Source organism: Colobus angolensis, unplaced genomic scaffold, assembly GCF_000951035.1.
Source record: "Colobus angolensis palliatus isolate OR3802 unplaced genomic scaffold, Cang.pa_1.0 Scaffold7, whole genome shotgun sequence".
Lineage (NCBI taxonomy): Eukaryota > Metazoa > Chordata > Mammalia > Primates > Cercopithecidae > Colobus > Colobus angolensis.
The window spans coordinates 20,097,685-20,109,148 of NW_012120709.1; the positions used below are offsets into that span (position 1 = coordinate 20,097,685).

Sequence of the window (11,464 nt, forward strand, 5' to 3'; positions counted from 1 at the left end):
TTTATGTCCATGAGTACCCAATGTTTAACTCCCACTTGTAAATGAGAACCTGAGATATTTGGTTTTCTGTCCCTGTGTTAATTTGCTTAGGCCTCTAGCTTTATTCATGTTGCTGCAAAGGAAATTATTTCATTCTTTTTTATGGCTGCATAATATTCCATGTTATGTATGTACCACACTTTCCTTATCCAATCCACCATTAATGGGCAACTTGGCTGATTCCATGCTTTTGCTATTGTGAATATAACAAATAGTAAAGTGCTATGATGAACATATGTGCATGTGTCTTTTTGGTAAAACTATTTATTTTCTTTCATACAATACTTCTTAAATGCACTAGTCACTTCACATAGACACACACACACTCCAAAGGCCTCACATCACACAACAGCACCAAGGCCCTGGACTTCCATGTCCCAGAAGGACCTCTCCAAGCCAACAGGCTCAAAGAGAAAGTTCCTTTCTTTCTTTCTTTCTTTTTCTTTCTTTTTTCTCTCTCTCTCTCTCTCTTTTTCTTTCTTTCTGTCTCTCTCTCTCTCTTTCTTTCTTGACAGAGTCTCGCTCTCTTGCCCATCCTAGAGTGCAGTGGCACAATCTCAGCTCACTGTAACATCTGTGTCCTTGGCTCAAGTGACTCTCCCACCTCAGCCTCCTGAGTAACTGGGATCACAGGCATGTACCACCATGCTTACCTAACTTTTGTATTTTTAGTAGAGACAGGATTTCACTCTGTTAGCCAGGCTGGTCTCGAACTCCTGGCCTCACATGATCTGCCCACCTCGGCCTCCCAAAGTGCTGGGATTACAGGCGTGAGTCACTGTGCCCAACCGAGAGAATTTCTTAACATCTGATATGTAGATTGATTTTCTCCCATGATCATATTAAAAAATGAGGAAGCTGCCTTAATATTTGGTTTGTGGCCCTTAGAAATCTCAAAGGCACATGGGGCTACAACCCAGTGTGACAGGGCAGAGGTGGGTCACATGCTCGCCTTTGGAGCAGGAACACTGGAGTGAGGCTTGAGTGACAGAGAGGAGGAGGGAGGGTGGCTCCCTGCAGGGAACCCAGTGGAACCCCTCAGTGACAGCTTTGGTGTGGGAGGGAAGGGAAGGGAAGGGTAGATGAATATCAGAAACTGGAAGACAGTAAGTGGAGCTCCTACCTAAGCATATTAAGTATTTTCTCTGCATAACAGTCAGATGAGAGTTGAGTTGTGACTTGACCCACTGTCCCCAGATGCTAGCAATCTGTTACAAGACTCCCTAGTCACTTAGCCTGAAGAACACTTACTACTCGTCTTCTTTTTTGTTTTCTTCTGAGCTGTCCTTTTAATAACATGACAAATTCGGCCCACGTGCATACCGAAATTCCCATGCAGATGTTGGCAGCTTTGTTCCTCCATGGCAAGGCTGTCAGGTGCAGAAAGCATGAAAACAGAGGGATCCTTGACACAGAAGGTCTTCCACACCACTCCTGCAAGATTAGGGATTGGCTTCCTGACACTTTCTTGGAAGCCTGGGGTCCAAACTACAGGCACTGAAGCCACAAATGCCAGCCCCTGGCCAGATGGTTTAAACCCCTTCCCATTCAGAAAAGTAACAGTTGCCTGGGTTTAGACATTTTCTTTAGGAACGTTTCTGTAATCAGCTGCCTCAGAGGCACACACAATAGGGCACATGTTAGTAACAATACAGCAGTGCATTAAAGTAAATTACATTTTAAAAGACATTATCTACCTCAGAAGTCTCTCCTGCTAGGTCTGGAAGGTGGGGCAGGACAGCTCCTAGCTGAGTCATTACCAGGGGCTTCTTTGGAGAAATCAGCTGGTGCGCAAGAGCAGAGGGGAGAGAGGGTGTGCCTGGAAGCTTGAAGATGCGCTGAGATCCCTGAGCATAGCTGGGGTCCTGAGACCTGCTGCCCAGCTCTGGTGTCTCTGCCTCCAGTCTTTTTGTCTGAGCACTCGTGTGTCACAAGGGAGGGGTGTGGCAGGGAGAGCATAGGCTCCTGAGTCACACAGATGTGAACTCAAGCCTTGGCTTCACTGTTACAAGTTGGGGGACCTAGAGAAATATACTCTACCTCTCTGAGCTTTCTCTTTTTTTCAGTAAAATAAAATAGAAATACAAACTCGTGAGACTGTAGTAAAGACTAAATCACTTTCAGATAGATCACCTTTATTGTTACATAGAGAATGAACGAGACGGGAGAGAAACTGGAGGTGGAGGGCTATATGGGAGAATATTGCAAATACCCTGAGCAAAAGATGACCAGGACCTGAACTAAAGCAACTGCAAGAAGAGGGAGAGAAAAGAAGGAACACACATGCTATTAAGGATACAGTACTCCTTTTTGTCCGACATCTTAGCAAGTCTGTGGTGTCCGTTGCTGCTCTCCGAGCTTCGCAATGCCGCCCAAGGACGACAAGAAGAAGAAGGACGCCGGAAAGTCGGCCAAGAAAGACAAAGACCCAGTGAACAAATCCGGGGGCAAGGCCAAAAAGAAGAAGTGGTCCAAAGGCAAAGTTCGGGACAAGCTCAATAACTTAGTCTTGTTTCACAAGGCTACCTACGACAAACTCTGTAAGGAAGTTCCCAACTATAAACTTATAACCCCAGCTGTGGTCTCTGAGAGACTGAAGATTCGAGGCTCCCTGGCCAGGGCAGCCCTTCAGGAGCTCCTTAGTAAAGGACTTATCAAACTGGTTTCAAAACACAGAGCTCAAGTAATTTACACCAGAAATACCAAGGGCAGAGATGCTCCAGCTGCTGGTGAAGATGCATGAATAGGTCTAACCAACTGTACATTTGGAAAAATAAAACTTTATGAAATCAAAAGAAAAAAAAAGGATACAGTACTTACATGGCTTGGTCACCAGGGGTATGTGGAGGATGAGGAACAGAGTAGATGCACATGGGTTGGGGGACACTGAAGTGCCTTGCTGAGATTGGAAGCCGTGTGTTTGCAGTAGATCCAACTTACACGGCTCTGTGACTTTCTACAACGTTTAAGTACAGGAACGATAATGGTAAATGGTTAGAGATCTATGGGATGAGAGAAGGGGTTAAGGTGGGTCAGGTGGAGAGGTTTAGGGTAGGATGGGGAGAAGGTTAGGGTAAGACAGGTGGAGAGGGTTCGGACGGGTCAGGTGGAGAAGGTTAGGGTGAGATGAAGAGAGGGTTAGGGTGGGTCAGGTGGAGAGAGTTAGGGTGAGTCAGAGGATAGGGTTAAGATGGGTCAGGTGGAGAAGGTTAGGGTGAGATGAGGAGAGGGTAGGTCAGGTGGAGAGGGTTAAGGTGAGATGAGGAGAGGGTAGGTCAGGTGGAGAGGGTTAGGTGTTAGGGTGGGTCAGTGGAGAGGCTTAGGTAGGTCAGGTGGAGAGGGTTAGGGTGAGATGAGGAGGGGGTTAAGGTGGGTCAGTGGAGAGGGTTAAGGTGGTTCAGGTGGAGAGCATTAAGGTGAGATATGGGGAGAGGGCTATCTGTGACTGCTGATTGTATATGTTACAGAGAACTCCCAGCTGGGTAGGGAATGGACTAAAGCCATGGGTGAGATGATGTCCTAGAGTTTCAGAAGTGAAGCCATGCTAGCTGATGTCAATGTGTAAGGTTTGAGTGAAGGCATCAGTGAGATTTTTGAGCCCAGGAAATCAAAGATCCCAGAAGCCATGCACTAACTGCTATACAATACTGCCTATTTTAAAAGGCTTAGAGACAACTGGAAAGAGAAGACATGCACATGCAAAGCTTGGGTAGCCTCAGGATTGCGAGATGATGATTAGCTGGGGAACCCACAGAGGGCTGTGTGGAGCATATGCAACTTAAAATGGGCATCATGGCCCAGCTCGGTGGCTCTTCCCTGTAATTCCAGTACTTTGGGAGGCCAATGCGGGAGGATCACTTGAGCCCAGGAGTTTGAGACAGCTTGGGCAACGTAATGGGACCTCATCCCTAAAAAATACACAAAAATTAGCCAAGTGTGGTGGTGCACACCTGTAGTCCCAGCTACTTGGGAGGCTGAGATGAGAGAATTGCATAAGACTGGGAGGTAGAGGCTGCAGTGAGTCGTGATCATGCCACTGCACTCCAACCTGGGTGACAGAGTGAGACCCTATCTCAAAAAATTACGTGTGTGTATGTGTGTGTGTGTGTGTGTGTGTACATGTGTGTATATATGTATACAGCATCAGAGAGTAAATGGGCAATATTTGGCAATGCAAAGATTAGAGGAAGCAAGTCAGAGAGGATAGCATGATGCCTCAATTATTACAAAGGCCTTCTAACTAGACTTCCTGACCCAGAGTTTCCCCCAAGAAGCTGAATATAGAGTCAGAAATGTTGATTTTAATCCTAGCTATTCTGCTTAAAATTTCGTGACTTTGAACATGTCACAACTCTTTTAAGCCTTAGTTTTCTCAACTATAAAATAGAGATAAGAATATTGTTAAGGGTTACAAGATTGAATGAAAAGGTGATTTGTAAACAGCATATATCAATGATTCTAGACCTGCCTGAATATTGGAATTACCTGGAATGATTGCTAAAATACAGATTTCTAGTGACACTCAGCTATCACCAGCAGGAAAGAGGTCTTTTGACCTCTGTCTCTGCCCATACTCCAAGCTGCTGCCACGCCCCCATTGACTGAGCCGAACCAGGAGCTGGCCAGCAAAACAGCATGCAACTTGTGGGGCTCATTCTCCCGGCACATAAACACAAGGGGACAAACAGAATAATTAGCACTCTCCCCTTTTCCAAAGCTCCCAGAGACTCTCCACTGCCTACTAAATAAAGTCTAATCTCCATAACTGAAGGTTCAAGACCCTTTATAATCTGCACCATCTTTCCACACTCTTCTTCCACTAACTGCTAACACAACTGTAGCTGCAATGGTAGTCGGTCAGCACCACGTGTTTCCTGGCCCATTGAGTCTTCCGCCATTCCACATGCAAGTGTACTCTCCCCAGCCCCTTTTCTCTTAGGAGAACCTTCTCAGCCTCAATTCAAGGTCTGTCTATGAGGGCATCTCTAATAACCTCCAACTGAGAAAGATCCTCCTCTCCCTTGGCCCCTGTCTAGAGATTGCATTTGTACCACTTGTATGATTGACCAAGGCCCACCTTACACCTGCCATCAATCCCCACCTCTCCCTGTGGTGACGTCATTTGTATCCATGTATTACCTCCTCTATGAGATTGAAAGCTCCTTGAGGATAGAAACCATGTATTTTATGTCCTTCCATTGCCCAGCCAATTCCCAACATTGTGTTGGCTTACGACACCTCCACCTCCTTTCCCTGGCTCACAGACTCCTGTGCCTTCTCTAAGATCCAGCTCAAATGCCAACTCCTCTATTTCCTCCAAGCATAGCAATTTATCTCCCCCTTTCTCCTGCCAGAGGACTGTAAATGTGTCTCTATACCCCCACCCCTTTCCCACCCAGGGAGTCAGTGTCCTAGTTAGGAGTACACACTCTGCAGCCCGTCTGCCTGAGTTCAAACCCTGAGACTCTATATCACTCACAAGCTGTGCAACATTGAGAAATGCCTATGCTTGTTTCTTCATTTTACTCACCATAGGAAATGAGTTTATATGTGTAAAGCCCTTAGCATAGTGCTGCCATATATATTAAATGCTGAATAAATGTTAGCTATTAATAATATCACTTTAAGTTCCTAAAAAGGCAAGACCTGTGTCTTAGCCTTTGTTTCCCTAGTGTATACACAATTCTTGATATTGATTGGTGCTCAGTATATATTTGTTGATAGCCTCAATGCATAGTCATTTAGAATTCAGTGAATATCTGGGTGGGTGGGTGAGTGAATGAAGGGATAAGTGGATGGGTGGTCAAATGTAGGTACTTTGTAAATGCTGCTGGTTTGCACGAATACGTGAATCAGCAGGTATTCAATACATGCTGTCCAGTTAGTTCGTTGCATAAAACAAGTGAGTGAATGAGAAAAAGAATGAATAACAGGTATTAAGTAAGAAGGTTGATTGGTTGCATGGTTCAATTAACAAGCAGATTTTCCACAAATAGCAGATGTTCCATAAATGTTGGTTGGCTGAGTAAATGAACAAACATTCCCAAAATGTAACAACAGTCTGGAGTCAAAGCCAAAAGGACATAGCTAGAGCACCGGTCAGAGAGAGGGTGACAGACCTTATCTCCTCCACGATAACTGCCTCAGAAATTGTCCCCTTGTCCCTGCCATTTCTGAAGTTCTTCTTCATCCGTCCTGGTGCTCACAGGTGATACAGGAACCTGTGGTAGGAAGAAGGGCTGGAAATGCACCAGCCTCTCCCTCTTCTCCCCACTCAGCCAAGCACCAGCCTACTCAAGACCCCGTGCCCCCAGTACCGGCCTCCATGCCCTGCCTCTCATGAGGGGGGCAACCTCCACCTCAGAGCGCATTAGGAGCAAAGTCTGTATTACCTCAGTCCCGGGGGCTAATCACCTCACACATCCTTGGCCCCAATTTCTGGCTCCGCTTTTCCCCTGAGGCAGCCCCAGCAACCACATGTCTCTAGTTAATGAATTATTTTGCAACACGTCTGGAGATGCATGAACTAGAAATCTTACACATGTTGGAGGATTTTGCCATTTCTATTAAATATGCCATTCCTTTGGTGGGTAATTAAATGTGCAATAATGGGCTCTAATTTCCATCTTAAATGACTTCCTAGGAGTAGCAGAAAGGAAGATGCAGGGTGTGATTTTCTGGAAGAACCTGTTTTTCCCCTAAAGTTTTTCATAAAGAAGAGGGAATTGAGGAAAATAAAGTTGGTTTGATATTGCACCACATGTGAGTCTTCTGCACTTGCCCCCAGCAGGGACAGACTAAAGCCAGTAACACAGTAGCATTCCCCACCCTCAAAGCCCTGAGGCAGCCTAGGGAAGCCCTGTCCAAGGAGTCTGAGCTCAGGGGAGAGAAAAGAGCTTGGGCAGAAACAGGAGCCGGTGGTGAGGAGGAAGGGGGCATCTCCGCAGTCTCTGCCACAGATCCGAGAATGATCTTCCTCCTCTCTGCACTTCCCCACTGTATGTGTGTGCTGTGTGCGAGCACACATAGGCACACACATGTGCACACGTATGCATGCACACACAAACATGCACACAAGCATGGGCTTCACTGTCCAGCGCTAGCAGCAGCAATCTGAGCCAACTGTAGCGAGGCAGCCAGGAAGCAGGAGGGAAGAGAGGGGTCCACGCCGCACTGGCATGAAAAGGGCCAGGTGGGAAACAGCACTCCTGCAGGAGCGGCGCGGGCTTTGAGGTCACACACACCTGGCTGCAGATTCAGGTTCCAGCACTTGCTGTGAGCATATGGTCACTTAGCCTCTGGAGATTCAGCTTCCTCATCGGTAGGACGGGAGTAGTCAACCCAACTACCTGCTAACACCCCTGGCACACAGTAGCAAGCTCTCAATAAACCTGATCCCCGCCTGCCCTTCTCTCCCTCAGTTGGCATTGAGGGTCAGCCTTGCTGGGGTCAACGTGCAATCTGCAGGCCAGCTCCTCCCCACCCCCACAGCATTTTGCCTCAGACTGGCCTGCACACTCCACTCCCTCTTCTCCTCCCTCCCTTCATCCCATCTCTAGATGGCCTTGACATCTTCACTTCAGTAGGAATGACGCCTTCACCCTTTCTTGAGGCAGGGTTGAGATTTGCAGGGAGGCCAAAGACGTCATAATCCAACTGGATTCCTGATGTAAATACAAAGGTAGCACCAGTCAGGAAGGGCAGAAAAAGCCAACCCGTGGCACCTCCCTTTCCCTATATGGTCTGGAGTGAGTTTAGAGACTTCCTGGTCAGTACTCCGAGGCATCCCTCCCCTCAGAACCTTCAGAAGCTGACACCAGAGGGCATCAAGCAGGGCTTCTCCACTCTTGTGGTTATGAATTTGGAGGTCCCACTGGAAGGGCTACTACCACTGGCCAGTGCCTCCCAGCTTCTGGGTCTCTCCCAAGTGGGCAGCTGGTTCAGCTCAGCTTGGCAGAACCCCTGCGTGGTAGACAAGGGTGCTGAGAGGAGGCTGAGAGCAGCAACAAATCAGATGTCTCCCTGCTTCTCTGCCTGGTCTCCATTCTGGAAATCTGGAAAGAAGATAAGCAAATTATTCTGAGTATCTCCCAGAATATCTCAGGATCTCAGGCCAGGAAACGGACTGTGTGATAGCTGAGGTGGAAGGAGGCCTGGGGTGGAGGTGAGTGGTCGGGGGAGGCAAAATGAAAAGAAATTACCTGGTTGACTCAAAGCAGAGGCGCCACTCAAATTAAAAGGTAGACACGGGTGAAGGTGTGCGACGGGTGAGGTTGGATCCTTTACAAGGCAAGATCAGACAAGGACAAAAAGGACCCGAGGACCATACCCAGCTATAGGGCCTGGGCCCCATTCAGCAGGATAAAGGGCGCAGCATACAGCTCCCTCAAGCCAAAATTCTATTTATTCATTCTTTCAAGCACTCACTGTTCACTTACTCAATTACTCAACCAATATTTATGGATTGTCAACTTTACACAAAGCAGACCATTCACGAGATAAACATGAGTTTGAAAGACAGGCAGACCTGGTTTGAGTCTCTATTCTGTCATTAACATTTACATGACTTTGACAAGTTACCTTGAAGTCTCTGGGCCTCAGTTTCCACATCATAGAATAGGGTTATTGTGCAGACCAAATGAGAAAACACCTACACTGCTTAGTACGGGGTCTAGCACATAGTTCTGCATTAATTTAAAAATGTGTTATTGCTATTATTTTGAAGGCAAAGTGCTAGGATCTTAAGAGGCTCAAAACATGAGATTATCCCCTTGTACAATCAGCGCATAAAATATACATTCTATAAAATTATGTCCCCAGGGAAGAGTGTTCTGTCCTTATTGTTGCCTACACTATCTGCCATAGAGTTTTGCACATGATAGGTGCTGTTAGCTATTTGGCAAATGACCAAGGATAAACCAGTGTGAACCATTTCAATAATAATTAATGTAGGAGATCATAGCCTTCTTTAGGAACACTGGGCTGTAGAGATGGCAATTTAAGCATGGGCACTGATACAGACCCAGATTTAGCCTAGGTATGAAATCTAAGACTGGACACCCCCTGGAGATTGCCTTTCTAGTGTTTCCTTTGAACTTTTCTTAGGTACAGAACATAAAGTGTTACATGTAGGCTGCCAGGTATTCGTGGTATTACAACATTCATCTCTTATCTTTTGCACAATAAATACTGAATTCCTGTCTAGAGGAAAACTGGCATGCAAAGAAATTCCAGCTTGTGATGAGGAAAGAGAGAGGTGTTGAGAAGTAGCTGGCCAGAATCCATAAACTGATAGGGCATGAAACAAGGTTGGATCATATGGCAGGAAGGGACTTGAGGAATCACCGTCATCCTTCCCACTCTTCTAACAGATGAGGACACAAGGTTCAAAGAGGCTCTGTGACTTGGCCATGGATACCAGCTAGTTAGTGACAGGGCTGCAACAAAGCATGGTCTCCTGGCTCCATTTCAATGATCCTTCCACTACATCCAGCTATCATGGTCTCTGAACACAAATTCATTAGAGGCCAGCAGATGACTGCTTTCTTCCCAATCAGGCGAGAGGGACTGGAAGAGCATCACTTAGCAAAAGAGGGCCAAGTACAGTCCCTTATTAGAAGCCAGCCACTGGAGCATAGCCACCCTCCAGCAGATGCCAGTCAAAGCAGCTCTTCTTCAGCCCCCACAATCACCGTCTCTAGGCTGGCTTTTCAAATGAAACAATGTTGTCAAGCATGTTGATGTCTGCAATTAAGCCAGCTGGACAGGGGAATTCATGCTAGAGACAGTTAGAACTGACAACTGCTTTTAAAAATGAAAACAATCTGAGGAATATTTAAGTGAGTCAGTTCAGCTGCCACATTTAAAAAAAAAAAAAAAAAGGCCGGGCACGATGGCTCACGCCTGTAATCCCAATACTTTGGGAGGCCAAGGTGGGTGGAGCACCTGAGGTCAGGAGTTTGAGACCAGCTTGGCCAACATGGTGAAACTCTGTCTCTACTAAAGATATAAAAACTAGCCAGGCATGGTGGTGGGCACCTGTAATCCCAGCTACTTGGGAGGCTGAGGCAGAAGAATTACTTGAACCCAGGAGATGGAGGTTGCAGTGAGCCGACACTGTGCCACTGCACTCCAGCCTCAGCAACAGAGTGAGACTCTGTCTCAAAAAAAACAAAAACAAAAACAAAAAAACAGGAGCATGGGGCTTGAAGAATGGCCTTAGGGGAGAGATACTGGCCACTGGGCAAGGCTCTCCAAGGGGCCTCTTCCAGTGAAACCAAACTCAGAGGAATCCACAGAGACCCCACCTCCCCTTTTTTTAAAAGCTCTTCCTCCTCAAACCCTCCAAGTTACAGGTCAACTATGTGCTTCACTTGTATGAAGAAAGGAAGTTGAAGAACCTAGGGAACTACTTGTGAACAAGCACTATTTGACCCTAGACCCTACCCTGCACTTCCTCAGGGTCCCTGTCCCTCTTTTTGCCCCCTCACACAGTCCTGTCCACCCACAGTCTCCGCCCACACACAGTCCTCTCCCACACACAGTCTCTGCCCCCTTCTTCAAAGGCATCTGCCTAACTCTGCTTAGTTCTTTCTAATAACTGTTGCAAAATCTCAAGTGATAACGCAGGGACCTCTTTCACCATTTTCTAACCAGGGTCTGATACAGGTCCTGATGCATACTAAACATTTAATAAACGTGTTAAGTGACCCAAAACTCTTAAATACTACCATTTTATTTCCACCTGCAATTTTCTAGTTGAATTCCATCTCACACCTCTTCTTTACTTAGGTATCTATGATCCTTCAGATGTTGGCAGCTGGGAGCACCATTTCATACCTTCAGATGTTGTCAGCTGGGAGCACCGTTTCATAGATGAGAAAACTGAAGTTTGAATCACTGAAGGGGAATTGCCTGGGATGACCCGGCTGGGAGCTGGAAAAGCCAAGCATCCTACAGGTCTTTCACCTGGGGTCTCACACTCTTTCAACCACAGGAGCTGCCTTTCCTGAGCTGTGGATGCCTCAAGGGTAATAGAATGTAAAAGGGAACTCTGTTATTCCAGGACCTAACTTGGGGCCATGTGCGTGGTAGGAGCTCATTACCTAAAACAATTCAACTTAGAGGTTCTACTGGAGGCTGTTCTTTCAAGGGAGGAGGCGGTGGAGGTAGGGGATGCATCATAGGTGGTGGTGATAGAGAATGATAAACAAGGCAATTTCACACAGTTACAAGAGCCTGAAAGATCGTCACAAATGGAAAATCTTAGAGAAAAAAATGCAGGGCAGAATGCATCAGTAGAATCACAGGCTAGGTTGTATGAGTCAAACTCTTAATGCTCAGAGATTCAGAGAGGGGGGCCAAGCGCGGTGGCTCACGCCTGTAATCCCGGCACTTTGGGAGGCCGAGGCGGGCGGATCACAAG

At 46.7% G+C, this 11,464-nt stretch overlaps 1 pseudogene across 1 annotated transcript; it reads left to right on the top strand.

Annotated features, from left to right (window-relative positions):
- Positions 1-2,347: 2,347 nt before the first annotated feature.
- Positions 2,348-2,834, top strand: LOC105501040 (annotated as a pseudogene). The gene has a single exon (XR_001000125.1). The product of XR_001000125.1 is annotated as a 40S ribosomal protein S25 pseudogene (transcript).
- The last annotated feature ends 8,630 nt before the right edge of the window (positions 2,835-11,464 follow it).